The sequence below is a fragment of the Aptenodytes patagonicus genome, chromosome 4, assembly GCF_965638725.1.
Source record: "Aptenodytes patagonicus chromosome 4, bAptPat1.pri.cur, whole genome shotgun sequence".
NCBI lineage: Eukaryota > Metazoa > Chordata > Aves > Sphenisciformes > Spheniscidae > Aptenodytes > Aptenodytes patagonicus.
The window spans coordinates 84,556,836-84,577,336 of NC_134952.1; the positions used below are offsets into that span (position 1 = coordinate 84,556,836).

The 20,501-nt window shown below is 61.7% G+C and overlaps 1 long non-coding RNA gene across 4 annotated transcripts; it reads right to left on the reverse strand.

Moving 5' to 3' along the window:
• Positions 1-5,817: 5,817 nt before the first annotated feature.
• On the reverse strand, positions 5,818-11,199 carry LOC143159913 (uncharacterized). 4 transcript variants are annotated; one of them, XR_012995279.1, is made up of 5 exons: positions 11,164-11,199; positions 8,711-9,011; positions 8,255-8,422; positions 7,028-7,277; positions 5,818-6,118 (listed from the first exon to the last, which is right to left on the reverse strand). It is a non-coding gene; the product is annotated as an uncharacterized LOC143159913 (long non-coding RNA). The 4 variants fall into 4 exon arrangements; XR_012995280.1 differs by lacking the exon at positions 11,164-11,199 and adding an exon at positions 9,552-9,607; XR_012995278.1 differs by lacking the exon at positions 11,164-11,199 and adding an exon at positions 9,113-9,342.
• Positions 11,200-20,501: the final 9,302 nt, after the last annotated feature.

A 20,501-nucleotide genomic window follows, 5' to 3' on the forward strand; every position in this document is an offset into this window, starting at 1 on the left:
GCCCCGCCGCTCCCGACCCCGGTGGGAAATTCCTCCCCGCCTCCGGCCGGGAGGCAGCGCTGCAGGCGGGGATGGAGCGGGGGTCAATGGGATCGGCTTCTGCGCCCGGGGAGGGTCTGGAGGCAGCGCCTGCGGCCCCGCTGGAGCTGGGCGAGCTCCCGCGCCGCCGCCCCCCGTTCCGGGCTGGGCTTCGGTCGGTTTTGTCGCTCCCTTCTGGGGAAGGATTGCTTTCGGTAGCCGGGACCCCAACGCTGTCACGCGCTCAGCTGGGTTTGAAACTGACGGAGCAGCGGCGAGGAACAACAGGGAACGGGCAGACGCGTCCCCCTTACAGGGGGGTGCTTAAATGGTGCCCCTCGGGGCCTGCCGCTGCCGGGAGCGGCGAAGCGGCCGGCGGGGGGGCGGTCCGTGCGCGGCGGTCGCTCTTTCCCCGTTGCGGCGGACGCCAGGCCGTGCCAGGGGCTGGTTCTCCCGAGCAGCGGCTCCGAGGCCGGCGCCGCCGGAGCCCCCTCCTGACCGGAACGTCCCGGTGGTTTCGGGGTGCCGCGGTTGGCTCGCGGGGGTGGCGGGGGAGCAGCGGGAGGGCGCGGCCGGCCGGCGAGGGGCAGCCACCCAGCTCCCGGGGGGGGGGGGGGGTCCCGGTAGGGAAGCCCCCGAAGCCCCCTCCAGCCGTGTTCCTCCCCAAAACGCAGGGCCGGGGGTTTATGGTCCCGCTCGGGACCGCTGCGCAGGGGGTCTGCCCGAGGTCCAAACCTTCCTCTCCCCCCGCTCGAGTTCCCCTTTCCCCCTCCCCGGGGGCTGCACCGGTGGGATTTGTCTCGCCGGCCTCCGGCTGGAGCGGTTTCCCCCGGGAAAGCCCCGGGGCCGGGCGGCGCCGGGAGGAGCCTCTCCGAAGCCGCCCCGAAGCGCTGCGGCCGGGTTTAGGCAGGAGGGGCTGCGTAGGCCCGACTGGAGCCGAGGCGAAGCCGAGTTTTGCTTCTTTTTGTGGACTCGGCCTCGCCCCCCCGGCCCCCCCCCGCTCCCCCCCCGCTCCCCCGTGTGTTGCGCCCGCAGAGCGCGGGAGAGGGCGGGGGAGCGGGGAGGGGAGCGGGGACGGTGACCCCGGCGGCTGGTGCGGCCCCTCTTCCCCCGTGCTGGCCCCCGGCGGGGCGGGGGGGCCGGGCGGGGGCGAGAGGCCGGTTGCCCCCGCCCCGAGGGTGGGGTCACGGCCTTGCAGCCAACCAGGGGCTTCGATTTCGGGCGCTGCAGCGACGCCGATGACGCCACGGGCCGGGGGATGAGCGAGCGGGCGGGCGGCGGGACCCGGGGCGGCCCCGGCGGGCGGGGCGATGTCTATAAAAGGAGTGGGCGGGGCCGGGCGGGCGGTGTGGGCGGGGCCGGAGCGCGGGGGCCGCGTGGGTGGCTCTGCCGGGGCGGGCGCGGGGCGCCGGGGAATAAAGCCCGGAGGGCCGGAGCCCGGCGCCCCCGTCCTCGCCCGAGCCGCCCCGCCGGTCCCCCCGGGCCGTCCCCAGGCGCCGCCCGGGGCCGGCCCCGGGCTCGGGGCAGAGAGCGAGTGCCGGGCTGCCGGGGCCGGTTCGGGGCCGCAGAGGCGGTGCCGCAGAGGCGGTGCCGCGGGCGGCTTGGGGCGCGACGCCGGGCCCGCGGGGGGCTGGGGCTGAGCAGAGCCGGAGCTGGGCCCGGGCGCGTTTCGGGGAGCCCAGCCCCGGTCGGGGGCTGCGGAGCAGAGAGCCGGTCCCGCGTCCCCGGGCCGCGAGGGCGGCTGCCGGGGGGCTCCGGGCCCGGCTCCGAAACAGAGCCCGAGCCCTGTGCGTGGCGGGGCTTGAAACCGGGCCCGTGGGGCCAGCTCTGGGGCTCCGGAGCAGCCCGAGGCCTGCGCGGCGCAGGCTCGGAACCGGGCTCGGCGGCCGGATCTGGGGCTCCGGAGCAGCGAGGGGATCCGGCGGGGTTTGGGGCTCGGGCCCGCGGAGCGGAGGCAGTCGCCCCTGTCCCAGCCTTGGAAACGGAGACCGAGTCCTGCGCGTCGGGGCTCGGAACCGGGCACTGAGCCCCGACCTCCGGGGGCTCGAAGCAGAGACCGAGTCCCGCGTGTTCGGGCTCAGAAACGGGGACCAGGTCCTGCGTTTGGGGGTCCTGAAGCCGGGGTCAGTAAGCCGGGTTTAGGGCTCCCACGGAGAGAGACCAAGTGCTGCCTTTGGGGGTCTCGAAGCAGAGACCAAGCCCTGTGTTCTGGGGGGGCTCACAGCAAGGCTCACGTGGCCAGTTCTAGAGCTTAGAAACAGAGACCAAGTCCTGCGTTTTGGGGGCTTGAAACCAGGCTCACTAAACCAGTGTTTGGGCTCCCGCAGAGAGACCAAGTGCTGCGTTTGGGGGGCTCAAAGCAGAGACCCAGCCCTGTGCTTTGGGGGGGCTCACAGCAAGGCTCACGTGGCCAGTTTTAGAAACAAAGTCCTGCATGTTGGGGGCTTGAAGCCAGGCTCACTAAAACAGTGTTTGGGCTCACACAGAGAGACTAAGTCCTGCGTTTGAGGGGGGCTCGAAATGAGGCTCATTTGGCCAATTTTAGGGGCTCCCACAGAGAGACTAAGTCCTGCGTTTCCAGGGCTTGACACCGGGCTCATTGGGCCAGGTTTAGGGCTCCTACAGACAGACCTGGCCCTGCATTTGGGGGGGGCTCGAAACAAGGCTCATGTGGCCAGTCTGAGAGCTTAGAAACAGAGACTAAGTCCTGCGTTTTGGGGCCTTGAAGCCGGGTCAGTAAGCCGGGTGTAGGGCTCTCACAGAGACTACAAGTGCTGCATTTGGGGGTCTCGAAGCAGAGACCAAGCCCTGTGTTCTGGGGGGGCTCACAGCAAGGCTCATGTGGCCAGTTTTAGAAACAGAGACCAAGTCCTGCGTTTTGGGGTCTTGAAACCAGGCTCACTAAACCAGTGTTTGGGCTCACACACAGAGACTAAGTGCTGCGTTTGAAGGGGGCTTGAAATGAGGCTCATTTGGCCAATTTTAGGGGCTCCCACTAAAACTAAGTCCTGCGTTTCCGGGGCTTGAAACTGGGCTCATTGGGCCAGGTTTAGGGCTCCTACAGACAGACCTGGCCCTGCATTTGGGGGGGGCTCGAAACAAGGCTCATGTGGCCAGTCTGAGAGCTTAGAAACAGAGACTAAGTCCTGCGTTTTGGGGCCTTGAAGCCGGGTCAGTAAGCCGGGTGTAGGGCTCCCACAGAAACTACAAGTGCTGCATTTGGGGGTCTCGAAGCAGAGACCAAGCCCTGTGTTCTGGGGGGGCTCACAGCAAGGCTCATGTGGCCAGTTTTAGAAACAGAGACTAAGTTCTGTGTTTTGGGGCCTTGAAGCCGGGGTCACTAAACCAGTGTTTGGGCTCCCGCAGAGAGACTAAGTCCTGTGTTTCCAGGGCTTGACACCAGGCTCATTGGGCCAGGTTTAGGGCTCCCGCAGACAGAGCCAGTCCTGCCTTTGGGGGGCTCAAACAAGGCTCATGTGGCCGGTCGTGGAAACAGAGACCAAGTCCTGCGTTTGGGGGTCTTGAAGCCGGGGTCAGTAAGCCGGGTTTAGGGCTCCCAGAGAGAAACCAAGTGCTGCATTTGGGGGGCTTGAAGCAGAGACCAAGCCCTGTGCTTTGGGGGGCTCACAGCGAGGCTCATGTGGCCAGCCCTGGGGCTCAGAACCAGCCCCAGCCCCGGGGCTCAGAACCAGCCCCGGGGCTCAGAACCAGCCCCAGCCCCGGGGCTCAGAACCAGACCCCGCCCTGCATTCCGGGGCCTGAAGCCGGGCTCACCAGGCCAGGCCTAGGGCTGATGCAGACAGACCCGGCCCTGCCTCCGGGGGGCTCGAAGCAGGACCCCAGCCCGGCCTCTTCGGGCTCAGACAGGGGCCCGGCGGCTCTTCCCGGGGTCACCCCGGGGCCGGGCTGGCCGCGGCAGGGGGGCAGCGCCCGCAGCCCCTCCCTGGGTGCCGGGAGCTGGAGACCGGGCAGGAGCGGGGCTCGGGCAGACCGTGCCCGTATGAGCCCCCCCCCGCCGCCGGTTATCTCCTCCATAGCCCCGGCGGAGCCCCGGCTCCTCCGCGCCCGAAGCGGGACCGTGCCCGGAGCCCCGGCGGGGCGCCCCCAGCCCCGCGCAGGCGGCGGCCGCGGGCAGGAGCGGGCAGCGCGGGACTTGGGCCCCGGGGCCCGGCCGCCGGCCCCCGCTCCCCGCCCGAGACCCGGCCCCGGAGCGCGGCTCCTCCGGCCCGCGGCGCCGGGACGGAGACGGCGAGGCCGGGCTCGGGGCGCTCCGGCGGGGTCGGGGTCGGGCCCAGCCCCAGCGCGGCCGCGGTCCTGCGGCTCCGCGGGGCGGGCCGGAGTCCCGGGACCAGCCCAGGGAGAGGGGGGCACCGGCCGGGGCTCCCCCACCAGCACCGGCAGGGCCCCGCGCCCGCGAGGCCCGGCCCCCAGCTCCCCCCCGGCTCCGCACGGCCCCAGCGGAAGCCCCCGGCCCGACCACGACGCTGCAGCCCCGCGTCCCGAGCGGCGGGTCCCGCCCCGGTACCGGCCTCCGCCGCGCTCGGGGCCGGGGCCGTTCTGGCGGCGGAAGAGGAGGCGCCTGCGCGGGGCGGGGCGCGGAGGGGCGGGGCCTCGGGGCGCCTGCGCGGGGCGTGGCCCGGCACAGGTGCGAGGGGCGTGGCGAGTGGGCGTGGCCCGAGGGCGCCTGCGCGGGGCGTGGCCCGGCACAGGTGCGACTGGGCGGTGCCCCGGGGCGCCTGCGCGGGGCGGGTGCTGGCACAGGTGCGAGGGCGGGGCGCGGAGGGGCGGTGCCCCGGGGCGCCTGCGCGGGGCGGGGCCGAGGAGATTTGAGCCCCGGCGGCCGCCGTCTGCCCCCTTTTGTCGTTTCCCCCCCGGCGGCGGCGCCCGCGGCCCCGGGGCGGCAGCGGCCGGGCCGGGCCGGGCTCCCCCGGCGGGGCCAGGTGAGGCGCGGGGGGCTCGGCCCGGGAGCGGAGCCGCGGCTGGGAACGGGAAGCGGGGAAGGGGCCGCGGCCGAGCCGGGCCGCGGCCCCGCGGGGGGGGCGTCCGGGCCGGGTGGTCAAGTGCCGGTGTCTCCGCGGAGGAGCCGTCGGGGCTCGGGGCGCCGGAGAATAAAGCCCGGAGGGCCGGAGCCCGGCGCCCCCCGTCCTCGCCCGAGCCGCCCGGGGCCGTGCCCGCCCCGCGGGTCCCCCCGACCAGTTCCCAAGCACCGCCCGACAGCGCCGGGGCTCCCGCAGGCGGGGCAGGGGGTTGCGGGGCTCGGCCGGGTGTTCCGGGGAATCACAACCTCGGGCCGGGGCTCGGCGGCACAGACCGGTCCGGGCCTTTCCCAGGCCCAAGGCCTGAGCCCTGGTCCGGCGTTTCTGGGTCTGGGGAAGGGGCTGCCGGGGCTGGAGCGGGGCCCGAGTCCTGGGTGTTGGGGCTGGGAAACGGGGACCTGGCTGGGGGGGCTGACACGGGGCTGGGTGGCAGGAGGGTGGTGGGGTGCAGGTGGGAGGGGGGCAGGGTGGGTGGGTGGGTGTGGGTGGGAGGGCATTGGGGTGGGAGGGGGGCAGGCCGGGTGGGTGCGGGAGGCGGGTGGGCAGGGTGCGTGGACCCCCACCGGAGGTGGGGGTCCGGTCGCGTTGGTCCCCGCAGTTAGGGAGGCCGGCATGCACCAGGCCGAATTAAACGTCTGAGATAGTCTCTGGGGGAAACGGCGCTTTCCCCACCCTCCTCGCCCGTCCAGGTCTTCATTCCGGGGGTGTACAACCCCCGGGAGGGTGCGTGAACAATAAACACCAACTCGTTAGTCAACGTGTGTACAGTTATGACATTTAATATTCATATCCAAGTTATGACAGTGATTGATTTACGACCTTGCCAAAAGCCAAGATCGTTTCAACAAGCACAAGCTGTAATCGGCTGGAGATGAAACCCAGGACGAGCCCGAGCTGGGGCGGAAACCAACAAGCCGGAGCCGCAGAGGAGCTGGAGCTGAAAATCAGCTGGAGCTGGAGATGAACACGGGCTGCAGCCGAAACTGAACTGGAGCTGTCCATGCGCTGGGGCGGAAACAACCGACCTGGAGCTGGAGCCAGCCAGAGCCGTCCATGAGCTGGACCTGAAACCAGAGCAGAAACAAAGGGGAGTCGCAAATGAGCTGGAGCCAAAACTGAACGGGAGCCCAAATGGGGCTGGAGCCGCGCAGGGCAGGCAGCCCGGCTCCTTCCTGGGGCTCCGCACCCCACGTGGGTCCCTCCGGCGCGGCTGGGGGCTCCTCCGTCTGTCCATCCACCCGTCCGTCCCCGCACAGGAGAGACATGGGACAACCAGCTCCCGGCAGCGTGGCACGGCCCCAAGAGCCCCCGGCGCTGCTGCCCTGCCAACCCTGCTGCCTCCCGGGCACGGGCAGCTCTGCTCGGCCCCCTCGGCGGCAGCAGCAACCCCGCACTGCACACCTGTGATGGGAGGGGAGGGAGAAAAAACTCAGGACTTCTCATGTCCCGTCCCCGTTTCTCCCCAGAAGGGTGGGCGAGAGCCGGGATCTGGCTGAAAACCCACCCACGCAGCAGCGGCACAGCCAGCCAGCAGCCCCAGACTGGGGACGGGGCTGGCACCACACCAGTGCCAGTGGGGTCTGGGCCGGACCCCTACAGCGCCTGCTCCCACCTCCCCAGACGCCCCTCGCAGCCACGGCCCCCCAAAACGTGCGGCCCAGACCTGCCCGGCCCTGATTCACGGTGAGCTGCAGGGATGGGAACCGTGGGGGCCCCCCCTGCGCCCACAAACAGCCTCTGGCCACGGGGGGACCCTGCCCGGGCAGGTGCAGGCCCTGGCCCCGCGGTGCTGAGCTCCTGTGAGCCCCAAGGGACACACACGGGCACCAGCACCGCCAGGACCCCTCCTTGCCCGCGGGGAGCCCTGCCGGGGGGATGGCACCCGCCCTCCCTGTCCCTTGGCTGCCCAGCCGGCGCCGAGCGCCCCGGTCCCACCGCGTGGCTCTGTTCAGCCGCTGCCTCGGGGCACTCACCTTACTGGGCACGTGTCCCCCGGCGCTCGCCATCTCGGGGCCCAGGCACCGGGATGAGCCTTCCCCACGCGTCGGCACAGCCACGCGGCATCGCCTGGGCCGCCAACACCTCCCGAGGGACCGGCGGCACCGGGACGGTCGTCGCTCCCCATGCCCGACCAGGCCGGCTTCACCGTCTCACCGACGGGGCTGCAGGAGCTGGGTGCGGATCCCTGAAGCAGCCTCTGCTCCCAGCACAGCACATTTTGAGCTGAAAAAGAAGGTTTTAGGTAAAACCACGGCTTCAAACAGAGCTCAGAGCCACCCCAAGGCCCCACCACGGGAGCGCCCCGACACTGCCACCTCCGGTCCTCGGGCATCTGCCTGTGAGGATGACGCCGGGCAGGGCTGAAGGGCTGAACCCCAGTGGAAACCAGTTCCCCTGGCCCGAGCTCTCCCCGGCTCCAGCAGAGCCAGCGCCAGGCCGGAGGGGTCGGTCCTGCCGGCAGCCGCTCTGGAAAAGAGCTGGGGAGAAGGAACCAGCCGGTGCCTGCGCCGGGAGGAGGGAGCCCGGTGGCAGGAGGGGTGACCGGGAGACCCCCAGCCCCACGCCGAGTCCCCTTCTCCCCCAGGGGACACGGCTGGGAGCCAGGCCCAGGAGCCACCGGGGTCATCGAGCGGGGGCTGATCCCGTGGTGGAAATCGGGAGCTGCCAGGGACCCCGAGGGTCGGTGCCAAAACCCACCTGTAAAGTCACCGGGCCCCACGGGGGGGTCCCGCACCGGGGCAGAGGGGAACAAACCACTCGCCCGCGGCTGCCCTGCGTGCCTGCCCCAGAGCCGGGGAGCGGGGCAGGGCCCGGCCCCCGTCAACAAATTTGCAAGGGGCTCGTGCCGGCCGAGGAGGGAGGCCGGGACGTCAAGTACAGGATCACAAGAGGAAATAATTATTCATGCGCATGAGGCCTCCCAGCCAAATCGGGGCACCCCAAACGTGGGTTCACCCGGGGTTCTCGCACCCTTCAAACGTTCAGGTCCACCACGTTTGACTTGTCACCGGCACCCGCGCTACCGATTACTGATCACAGAAAAACTTGGCACAGCATCTCTATTTCCGCAGCGTTCTCGCTGCCTGTCTGCTGATCCAGACGCCCTGGAGTCCGTCTGGCCAGAGTCGCTTCTCCGTGGCGCCAGCCGACGCCGGGAGGGGTTCAAAGCCGCGCCAGAGGGGCTGGGATGGCAGCGTTACCTCGGATGTCCCAGGGCGTCCTTTATCCTTCAGGGACAGCTCTCGGCTTCCACGAGGCCTCACGCCCAGGGCCCGGCCGCCCTTTAGTTTGTTTTACTTCAGCACGAACACTGCCCACGTCTGGGGTAAAACTCCAGCCCCTCGTCACACTGCGCTGCAGAACGGGAACTAGTACAGATGAGCAAAGTTAATACGCTTTCCTACGATAAAGAGCGACCGACGTCATCGTTGGGGGAGGGCGTTTTCCTGACACAGCCCGGGCAGGGGGGCACGCGCAGCACACGCCGCTGCCTGGAGCCGCCCCCGAGGCCTCTCAGAGCGAGTCCCGCAGGGAGGCGTCAGCCCCCGGGACGTCGGCCGGGGGATCTGCCGTAGCCCCAGACCCCCAGGAGCTCTGCTCCCCTCTCCCGCGCCCGGAGCACGGTCACCGCAGCCCCCACCAAAGCCCCCACTCACCAGTGCTGGGAGCAGCCGCGGCGTCAGCCGGTTCCCCCGAGACGCGGCTGCCCCGACGCCGGCAGCCCTGCAAGCGAGCGGCCGTCGTGCCCGGCACGCTGCAGAGCCCCGCGGAGCTGCCAGAGCCCAGGCAGCACAGGGACAGCAGCTCCCGCAGCCAGGAACATCGCGGCCAGCGCCACGTCTGCCCGTGGTCACTCGTGGGCTCCTGGAAAATCCCAGCGGCTGAGAGAGCGCGGGGTCAGGCACAGGGACGGGAAGGGCTCGGAGAGGGTCGGGGGACGATAAAGCACTCCGTTTTCTGGGGGGGAAGAAAAGCGTGGTAAAAATCAATGCACAAACACAACAACTGCCGTGCGAAGTCAAAACTTTAATCTTCAATCTGAAGTTTTAACTCTCCACCTTAACCGTAGCCCATGGCCAGCGAGCACACACGGGGGACTGGTAAACAGCTGCTTGGACGCATCAGCTCATGAACTGCGCTAACCAAAAGGAAACAAAAATGCGTTTAATGACACCCTCGATCTGGTCAGAAACTCCTGCAGAAAGGCTGTTCTTGTCCGGGTGACCTGAGGAACCGCTGCAGCGGTTCTGGTCCCAGCCCTGCTGCCCCCAGCCACGCAGGGGACACGACCCCCCCCAGCCCCAGCCCTGCTGGGAACCAGCTCCAGCTCTTGGGTTTTTGAAGGAAGAAACAAAACCCATCCTTCAAAGTAACTGCCGACACCTGAAGCTGAGAACAGGAAGAAATTGTGGACAAACCCAGGCAACGGAAGGCAGCTGGAGCCAATTCGGGTGCCTCCAGCTCTCGGTGCCTCTCCTCCTGCCTCCTGTTACTCACCGTGGTTAGGGCAGTAAGGAGCACCTCTGCTTCCCCTCTCTGGAGAGCCCCAGGGAATCCTGACAGTCAGTCAATCCGTCATCCAGGCTGTGGGTTTGGATGCCAAGACCGTGCCCTGGTGTCCAGGGAGCGCCCCGGCCTCTGCAGCCCAAACCATCCCGGCCTGCCCGGGGCTGGAAATGGGCGCAGCCCGGCGCAGGCAAGACAAAATGTCTCATTTTGGGACCTTGGCAAACCCAGCAGTACTTGCATTACATGGGGACCCTAAAATCCCCACCAGAAATGTGTTAACTCCACCAAAGGAGGCCTCAGGCACGGCTCCCAGCATTGCTGCAGAGCCCACCCGCATCCGCCAGCACCCGCAGTCATGGCCCCCACCCCAAAGCCCCCCGTCCCCTGAACCCCCCCGGGGGGACGCCCGTGCCCAGGCCGCTTTGGCCCCCGGCGGGGACGCGCAGCGGCTTCGGGAACCCCAAAAGCGGCAGCGGTGCCGAGGGGAACTGAACGTGACAGTGAAGCAGCACTCGAATCCCTGCCCCGAGAGCCGGGGGTGCGGGTGACGGTGCTGTAACAAACCTGGGACGCAGCCTGAAAAGCAGAGCTGCAGCAAACGGGTTTGTCCTGCTGACACGCAGCGTGAAGGGCCCCGTGCCCCCCAAAGCGGGGCGCAGGACCTGCCGCCCGCCCCACACACGAGTGGCCACCGACCCCCCAAAATGGGGTACAGCACAGGGACAGACGTTACGTCCCCACGCGCAGTTTGGGGACCCCCCCAGAACGCAGACCCCCGTGCCAACAGGCAGGGGTAGCGTCTCCCGTGCCGACGCAGGAAGGGTGAAGCGTGAGCGGTGCCCGCGCACGTCAGGCCTCGCCCACGGTGCCGCCCCGCGTGTACAACACGTGGAACAACGCGCCAGGACGAGCAGAGCGCCAGGAGATGAAACTGCCCCGTAACTCCCGACGCGCACGGCCAGAAACGAGCGCAGGGCCGAACGCCGGCCGGGGAGCCCCCCGCGACCCGAGAGCAGCAGCAGCAGCTCCCGGGATGAGGCGTGGGGCACAAGCCCCCCCGCCCACCCCCGCGGGGGTGCTCACAGGGGACGGTCGCCCACAGACACCCCACAGGCGTCGCACCCAGCGTCACTCCCTGCACGGGGGGGCCCCGCACCCCCCGCGGGGCTGCTCCGGGACAGAGCTGACCCCTCCTGCCGCCCCGACCCGGGGGGGGCCCAACGCTCCCCAGCCCCGGGCCCCGCCGCCCCCACACCCCAGCCAGGCCCCAACCCGGGGACGGGGGGGACAAACACCAAACCCCGGGCACCCCCTCAGGCCCGCCCCGGGCCCGGACACCCCCTCCCCAAGCCGCGGCCGGGCCCTAACACCCCCCTCCCCCCCCCCGGCCCTGACCGGGCCCGGCGTTCGCCAGGGGCACGGCGGGGCCCCCAGGTCGCCCGGAGACGGGCCCTCAGGGCCCGGGTACGGCAGGGACCACCCTTCGCCAGTCACGGACGCCCCTCGCCAGTCCAGGAGCCCCCCAATGCCAGTCAGGGACCCCCCTCGCCCGCCAGGGACCCCCCTCGCCCGCCGGGGACCCCCCATCGCCCGCCGGCACCTGCTCCCGCCGCGGCGTCCCGCGCGCTGCTCCCGCGGCGGAGGCGCCCCCTGGCGGCGGCCACCGGTACTGCGCCCCGGGGCCTCTTGTAGCCTCGGGGGAGAGGTGGGTGTCGACACGCCCCTGCCGAGCGGGAGGGGCCCGACGCGCGCCGACCAATCAGCGGTGCCGGCCCCTCCGGGGAGCAGCCAATAGCGAGGCGGGGCGGGAGCAGCCCCGGCCGGTGGCGCCGCCTGGCGGAGGCGAGGCGCCGCGGCAGGTAGCGCCCGCCGCCGGGAGCCGCCGCGGGGTCCGGGCGGGGCGGGCGCGGTGCCGGGGCGGGCGGTGGCCCCGGGGCGGGCGGTGGCCCCGGGCTGGCTCGGCTCCCTTAGCGTTCCTTCGACGGGCGGTTGCGTTTGCTGCAGGTGACGGGTGCCTGCCCGGACTCCCCTTGCCCCTACACGCGTCAAAATCTGCCGCCCCCGCGCAGAGGGCACGTGCTCCTGGCAGTCGCCCGCAGCACGGCCGCGGGCACCTGCCGAGCTCGCCGGCACCGCCGCCTTCCCCGGGCGATTCCTCCTGCCCGGCGGCCGTACCGACCCCCTGGTCCGCAGCACGAAGCGGGCCCTCTCCCAGAAGTTCTCTGGTTCTCTGAGGTTGCGGTAGGAAGGCAGGTGGCCAGTCGGAGCGGGCACGGGCCACCGCCCAGCCCCTCCGGCCCGTGAAAGGTGCGAGGGCACCTGACGCCCTAAAAATTGCATCGGCTGTTAGCATCCCGAAGGACTAACCCGGCACGTGCAAATCCTTTCGGTAACGGAGTCTAACTGCTTGTTAACCGATACGAAACCAGAATGAGGATCGGCGTCTCGAACCTGAGGGCCGTCGGTTAACCGCTACCCGCTGGCGGGACCTCGGGGCTTGCTGCAAGGAGACCTAACAGACGGATCGCGTGACGGTACCCAGGTACTGAGGACGCACTGGTCCAGCCCCCCAGAGCGTTAATAACATCCCAGGGCGGTCAGCTGCGCTGCACTGCCTGCATCTATTACAGGGGCGACGGGGGAGCCGGCAAGAATTCGCAGGGAAAACAAGCGCTGTACCAGGAGTGGGGTACTGCGAGAAAATCATTTCGGCACCGCCCGGAAGACCGGGAAGCCCCATTCCTGTTAGTTTTGATGAAAACTGAGCAGCCCTCGCCCTTGAGCAACAGCGTAGCAGCAGAGAGAGAGAGAGAAGTCAGTTTTGTACTGACCAAGGGAGAACAAGATACGTATTCCTCGGAGAAGGATGTGTCCATCCCGCGCATAAGAGAAAGCCGATAAAAGAAACAACGTACAGATTGGTGTCAGTCTGCCACAAGTGAGGTTAAGCACAGAAATGAACCCAAAAGACAGGTTTGCAAATATAGCAAGCTCCAGCTTTGCATGTGGTCGTTCCCTCCTAAGCCACAGTAAGCCCGTAAAACGTCTTTCGAGGTGAGAAATTAAGGCGGGAGTGAATGCACGCCCAAAAGCCATTCCAGCCGGGTTTCCAGCAACAGCGGCCCTCCCTTTGTCTATCCAGGCTGAAGCCCAGCTGGTTTTTTAAGATGCTGTGTTTAGAAACGTGCTTAGAAGCATCTGGGACTTACCTGCACCTCTGATGTAGTCTCCCTGTAGCTGGAATGCCGTTTTCAGGGCTGCCCAGCATCATGCCACCTTTGGGTAACCAAGTCAAATGCTGAGGGTCCCAAGTGTCAGATCAAACTCCTCTGCTGTTCCGCAGCCGCACTACCCCTCACCTCCTAAACGCACGGCGCGCTGCAGTGCTGAGCCCGCCTGAGCTGCTGAACTCAGTTTCTAGAAGTCATGCTTCCCTCATTTATTCCCCTCCCCTAAAAAAGTCCGTGCGCCCCAGGCACCTGGGCCCTTTTCCTCCCAACCCTGAGCAACCCGTCTGCCTCAGAATAAACCTCCAGTTACAGCTGTTGTCACTGGCTGCAGAAAATCGCCGTAGCCAAAAATAGTTTCCTTTTAAATTCTCATCCAGTAAAAGATGGAGAGAAAGGGCAGTTAGGCCACACCGGGAGGAAGGGGAGCACCAAGTGTAAAAGCTGGCCGTTCTGGGTTTTGAAATGCCATTCAAGAAACCTTTTCCAGCGTTCGCTCTTTTCCTGCCTGCGCAGGTCGGGGCGTATTTGCTCACAGCCGGCGAACACCGCCGGGCAGCAGGACGGCTGCCCAGGACTCTCACTGGCTTCACCGAGAGTTCAGAATCCGCAAGGGCGCATTCCCTTCAAGCTGAAAAAATCCCGTATTAAAAATATCTGGGGGTACTTTTGCTTACGTTTTTCCTATGAAAAAGCTTTCTGATTTCCTACCTGACTTTGCTCACTGCCAGCTTACGCCCAATAGGTACCCTTTCAATACGTTCCTGTAGCTAAACGTGTTGGGTTTGTTTCCTGGTATTTACTTCCGAGATCCAAGAACGGGGAAAAACGAGATCCCGCCTCAGCATGTGCCGTACGGGCTGCACGACGGGGAGCTCTTTGCAGTTTCTCTCCTACAAAGGGCGTCCTCTTCCAGCCCTCCAGCAGCAGCAGCATCTTTGTGACTTTGTTTTAAATTAACCTTTCCTGACCGCGTGGGCGTTGAGTAATACAGACTATTCCAAGTGAAGGCTTTCTAATGCTCCGGGGAACTTTCAAAACCACCACCTCCATCAGAAATACTTCGTGTCGCGCTGTCCTAAGATCCCACCGAGTGACTACCTGGCTCTTGCTTTCCTTGGGTGAATAAACGCAGAGCTTCCCTCTTCCCTGGTATTTCTTACTGACGAGCTCCCCGACATGGCAGCCAGAAATCACATTGCTGCGACATAAATCGTGGCCTTATGCTCACGGTGAAGTTCGATACTGTTTTCACGGTCTCACCCGCCGAGGCCATCCCACCCTCTCAGCCAGTCCTCGGGCAGCGCGTCACGGTGGCACAGACGCCCGCGACGCCGTGCTGGAGAGGAGAGGTAACCCCCTCTAATAGGTGCGGTGGCAGACAGAAAGCAGGCGAGCCGCAGCTCACACACACACACATTATTTGGAGATAAAAGCAAAAGCACTCACCCCGGGCTGGATATATTTTGGGAACGATTGCTCCGGTATACAGAAGAGGGGGGATCATTATCCCCTGAGGCTATCACAAGCGCCCACAATGACATCCCACGCAACAGCACGGTCACAGTCTGCTTCAGGACCTACCAGAACAAAACCAAGCCTGTAACCGCAGGCCAAGTGTAGTTCATCTCCTGCACAGCGACTTCCCCTTTAACAACTAAAAGACTTTCAAATTAGGAGAAGAAATTAGAGCACAAGATAGCCCCGCAACACACGGACACTTTGTGAGCCGTTCTGAGTAAAAGAAAGCAAATATTCACACCATCAGATCCGTGAGCAGCTCACCCGGGACACGAACCCGAATCCTGCTCCGCTGGTTGCAGACTGCCATACCCAAGGCAGCAGCCCATCGCAGCGGACGCACGCACACAGAAACGGTACTTCCAGCTCAACGGGGACATTTCAGTTTTTTCCTGGCAGAAAAGGCTTCTTTTGAACGAGGTGTCTCAAATTTCAGATGATTTTTTTCCTCCGTCAGGCCAGATGGGACTGTGACAAGCCTCACAATGTATTCTGAGGCGTATAACAAAATCTACCTACCTAAGCTAAGTGTGAGATCGATGCTCCCGTCCCTGTACAGAATCCGTAGAGCCCTCCTCGCTTCTGCTACAGCCATCCATGCTGCTGGCCGCAAATCGGGACAGCCTGGCGCTTGCCCTTAGTGCGCTTGGGATGGGCCTGGGATCTGGGAAAGCTGAAAATGTTTCTCCCTTGTCTGTCCCCACAGTTATTATTTTAAATGGGTCTTTAATTTCAACTGTTGCGGATTGATTTGGAGGACGGGAGGCACATCGAGTAGTAAACATGCAGTTCATCGTCTGCGCCCACCAATTGTTTTCCTACTGTCATGAGAAAAAAAAGGACTGAACTCACCGCGTAGTCGGATCCAGCGATCGGGCTCACGAGGACCGCTCTGCGCAGGGCAGCTCCGTTAACAGCACACGCACCGCGCAGGGGCTGCTCGCTGCCTGCCCTGGCTGCGCGTCGCTGCAGAGAAGACGCTTGGACGCATCCTGAACGGAGATGGTGTTTCTGCCTCACCCTTCGCCCCGAAGGATGCCGGCAGCCTTGCTGGGAAGCCGGCACCGGAGAGGTCAGCGGAGATGCCAGGGCCGCTTGGTTTCAGCTGCCAAGAGAGGCATTCGGAGCGCCCCACCAGGTCCCCATCGCCCTGACGGCCCCACCTGGAGCCTCCACCACCCACGCGCCCTTCCCCATTGGCCCCAGCTCTGCATTTAAGCTCAGGCCAGGGAGCCTTTTTCTCACTTCAGTAGTAGTTGTGTTGCAAGTTGGTTTTTTTTGTTGTTAGTCTTGCTATTTTATTGCTGTATTTATTTTCTGCTTTCCTTTGGGTGGTGTTACTGGAGCGCCTTTGATTCCTGCTTAGGTGCTGTGGGGCTATGCATGGGGTTGGGGGGGTGCTCTGGTTTCCTGCTGTTATTGGGTTTGTTTGTCTTCCAGTTTTGTTGTTGTCTGTCTGCGTTACCTGAGTTAGTGGCAGTATGTGACTTAATGGGTTTTTACTTCTACTGGCTGATAAAGTAAGGCTGGAGCATGTTCTTTCTGAAGCATGCCCTGTAAGGTAGGTTTGCTTCACATGGAGAGTCTGGGGTTTTTTTCATTTTGAAGTTTTATTTTTTGCAAAATGAAGGGCTGTTTACATCCCAGGCATGATTTTTACCATCTTGGAAACAAAGCTTCATTAGAATTAAATATTTAACTTGACTTTTAAAAACAGAGGTCCTGCTCTACTCTTCGAGAGTGTGGGTTGCAGAGCAATTGGGGGAAAGGAAGGAGAAAGACTTGCGATGTTAAAGGCTGTGCAAGGTACTTCAGATTCTTGTCTACCTACCTTAACGTGCAGATACTTTGATGAATCTGTAAAAACACAGACCCATTTCCAATGCTGTAGTGCTGTTGACTTCTAAAAAGGCAGAAGGCCCCAGGCATACCCTGGTTATGCAGCTATGTTGAATGCCTGGTCTGGTTAGAGCATTACAGCAGAGCTCCTCATTCTCCTGATCTCTGGCGAGGTTTCTATTACCTGTTTAAGCCTAGTTCAGATAAAAGGGCTGTTTTGGTAACCTGTACCCATGGAGCAGGGACCCTTTTTGCAGTTTAAGTCAGAGCCCTCGAGCTTCTTCTCTTGATCTGGATGCGGAGATGTAAGTCGGGCCTTGAGCATTCACTGGCCTTCCCGAGACTCCCTTCCTCCACCCTTTAGCCATGTGAGGAGGGAGAAAGCTCCTAGTGATCACGGTGGGATGGGTATCACCAACTTTGGCTCTGAGGTCTGGGTGGGAGGTGGATTTTGGGGAGGCAGAAACAGGTAAGGCAAAAACTGTAGTGTCAGATAGAAGGGCCAACTAGTTTAACCTGGGCTATATAGACTGTTCTTCCCCTGGTTCCTGCTGCTGATTCTAAAAGCTGCCCTTGCCTTCTCTCCAGAGAGGCTTGACCTAAATGCTGCAGCTCAGCATGCAGGAGAAGAGCCTGAGGGTTGCATGTTGTGCTGGGGAGCACTCAGTGCATTGGGGATGGCTCTGGACTGCTGCTCCCACCAGCTGTAATGGCTGGGGGGGGTGTCAGGGGGCTGGCATCTGCAGAGGTAACTGTTAGTCCGTGACCCTGCTAACTAGCTTCCGAAGGCAAAGGGATGCCTCAAAAAGAGCGGAAGGGGGAGGCTCTGCAATGAAACATGTGCAGACCAGGCATCCCCCTCCACCCCAGGCCAGTGGTGGCTGCAGGTGACAACCCTCTAGCCCCAGGGCTTGGCAGCTTGGCTTTGGGCTGCTCCCTCCTCTCCCCCCCTCCCTCCTCTCCCTCCTCCCTGCATCAGGCAGGAGCTGCGGGGTCTCTTCTCTCTGCTGTGCCCAGGGCTGCAGCCTTCCCCCTCGCTGCACTGAACAAGTGGCTGCTGCGGAGCTCTGGCACCTGTAAGTGGGGGTATCCTGCGGGGTGGGGGGCTGCTTTTAACTCGGGTTGGGCTGTTCCTCCCTCTCTGCTGTAGCTGGGAGCTGAGGTAAAACTGCAGGTGCTTTGTTAGCAACAGGCTTGTGTGTGTGAGGTGGGATGGTGATCCTGCTGCTCTGAGGTAGGGGGGTGCCCCGATTTAGTGGGGGATGTAATGCTACCTGCATGGGGCTCCTGGTGATGCCAGGCATTTGCTTTCTGGTAAGCAAGCCCCCCTTCCCCCGTGCTGCTTAGGTTGGTCCCAGGGAGCGCAAGGCTGCAATACTGACTAGTTCATGCACTGGGGGGGATAGGGGGTGGCATTAGATGCCTCTGACCCAAATGGCTTTGTGGTTCAAAAGCTGGGGAACATGCATGACAACACTTCCCCCCCACCAGCAGGGACGAGGCAGCTGTACGGCCAGCAAGGACCACTGTGTGTGACGGGGGAAAGCATCTGTGTTGCTGCTGCTGGAAGTGCCAGTCTAAATGGGCTGGCTGCTTAATCCCTGTGCAAAACTCCAGGTTTTTATAAAGAAAAGCCTGTTGTCACTAAGAACCCTGCTGTGGAAGAGGGGTGAGTAGAGCCATTTGTGTAACTTGCTTGGCGTTTTCCTGATTGACTGGGCAAATGGCTGTCAATTTACAAGGGCTGAAATAATGTTTTAAGGGTCAGTTGTCCAATGCTGCTAGTGAAAACAGTTGCCCTGCTCAGTCTGGGGGAACTTATGTGCCAGGAATGTTATGTTAATTTTGCTGTGAATGTAAGTGTGGAAAGCCTAGTACAGGATTTTAGAGCGAGTTTTGTGTTGGCTCTACCTCTAATAGTCCCCACTGTATTTCTGTTAGTGCTAGCAGTGTGACTGTGTTCAGATCAAACACCAAACGTGTACAGAGGAGAATTCAACCTGAATGTAAATGTTAGTTTGAAGGGAATCAACATGAAAACTCTGATTAAAGATGCATTTGATATGTTTTAGGTCAACAACCCCTTTTAGTCTAGTGAACTACTCATTTCAATCAGAATGGCTCTCCAGGGGCTGGCTTTGTCATTTTTTTTTCCTCAGTGACTAAGAAAAATTTTACATGGTCTTATTCTGCTTTTATATCAATAGCAGACTGCCTCCAGTAGGAGAAAAGTATCTGGAGCTTGAAGGAACTCTGTCTAGAGAAGAGTAGTGCCTTATTCTTCAAATCCGAACCATACTCGGGGGCTGCAGATGCAGTGGGATCAGTTTCAAGTATTTTTCTGGAGAAAGGATAATTAACTGTATGTAACTCTCTGCAAGGGAGAACCATTTCTTGAGGCTTGGTGTTAGGTACCTGTAAGATGGCATCTCAAACCAGAGGAGTGGACATGTGCTGCTGCTTTTCTCAAAAGGAAAATCTTAGCAAGGAAAACTTAACTTCCAGTCCTTGCTGCTTGTGGCAGACCAGCAATCTGATTATTTTCCCTTATGGCTATTGCTTGTCCCAAGTCCTGGCTTAGTTTACCTATGCCTATCACATGTCCTAAATCCTGTGTTGTCTTGATGTGTTTATCTCTTTTTAATGAGCATTATCAGTAGAACTTACTTGCTTCCACAGAAATCTAAGTCTCCTGAAGGTTAGAAGTTGAGTTGATGTACTATGTGATTTGTTAAGCAATCTAATTGTGTAGATGTCAGACTAAAGTGCACATCCTGCAAATCCTCATGTGATGGGCTTCTGTCACCCTCACTCATTTTGTTTGCATCTGGACTTACACTTTTGCTGAATCCACTGGGGCCGATAGTACAGTAATGTACAGCAGCGCTAAAGGCTAAGGTACTCACAGGCTCGTGAAGAGGGCTGTGGAGAGACAAGCAGGTAGCTAACTGCCTGGGGTGGTGTGGCTATTGCTGCTGTATGAGCTTGCAGAGTTCCGTAAAGGAGGAACAAAATGGGGAGAAGACTGGTACAAAGCTGTAAGTTAATTGAGCTGGGTCAACTGCTTCCAGAACACTGCTCTAGTCATCTTGTGACCTGTGATCTGACCTCATCAAGCTATAGCAATGGGTAGTTTCTACGTGATTCACAGTGCATGAGAAAACTGACTGTGAACTTGCAGTTCCTCAGTAGATGAGGATGTCTGTAGGGTACAGCCATTGCCACTGAAGAAATAGAATGGGACTGTCTGCACTGGCTGTCACTGCTCATGGGACTGAGGTACCTCAAGGGTAAACTAAATGTAGGATGAGTCTAACAGGGTCATGGCCAACAGGACATCTGTGCCTTGAGCCACTGACCTGCTGAACACCCTCAACTCCTGCAAATGGAAGGCAGGACTTCATGTGTACTGGGTGAGAACTGCTTTTTTTATGTGTAAGTTGAACAGTTGGTAGTCTGGTAGTAGCTGATGCCAGTATTTAATGCATTAATGCCCTTAAACCTGGAGAGGTGATTGTTTAATTTATAATGATAGATGGCTTTATAGACTGAAGTAACATCCCACATGGCATTAAAATCAAAGGATAAAGTTTTTTGTAAACTTTGGCCTGACCTCTCCCTCTAGCAGCATTATGTGTCTCAAACCCGTTGACTAATTCTAGCTTACTGACATGGTAAAAGCAAAATATCAAGAGTACTGCATTGACAGAAAAGCAGTTGTCTCTCTTGAAGGAAGTCGTGTAACTCTTCTAAAATCAGAGTTATGTACTGTTGGTTTTCAACTGTCACTAAAATTGAAGCCTAAAACCCTGAGGCTGAGGGCTTCATTAATATGCTCCTAGTCATGGGGTGACCCTAGTCAATATGGTTAGTGGGTATTTGTTTTACTGTTGCCTTCCAGTGGATAAACCTAGGTTGTTAGAGCATCTTGCTGGTTGCAGTGTTAAGGTATGGCTGATAAAGGTTATGTTATTTAAGGTACATAAACTAACAGATGAATACAGCTTAATGGCCCATCAAATACACTACACCTTACAGCATAAGCTGCTTTGAATACAGAAGCAAATGCTATTGGGAACAATTGTGGCACACTTGAGGTTCAGCTATTGCTTGTTGAACAGTATTGCCGTTAGGGGAGTGGAGAGCTTGGTTCAACATGTGAACTCAGGTTCTTTATGATGGAGACCTCAGAGTGCAGGTGCAAAATAGAATAAGCCTTTTTAGAGCTTAAATACATATGCATGGTTAACTTGTAATAGGTGCATGCAATGGTAGTTTCCAGTAGCTATTTTCATTGAGGTCTTGGAGTGGTGGTGATCTGGTGAAATAATGCTTAATGCTAATCAGTGAC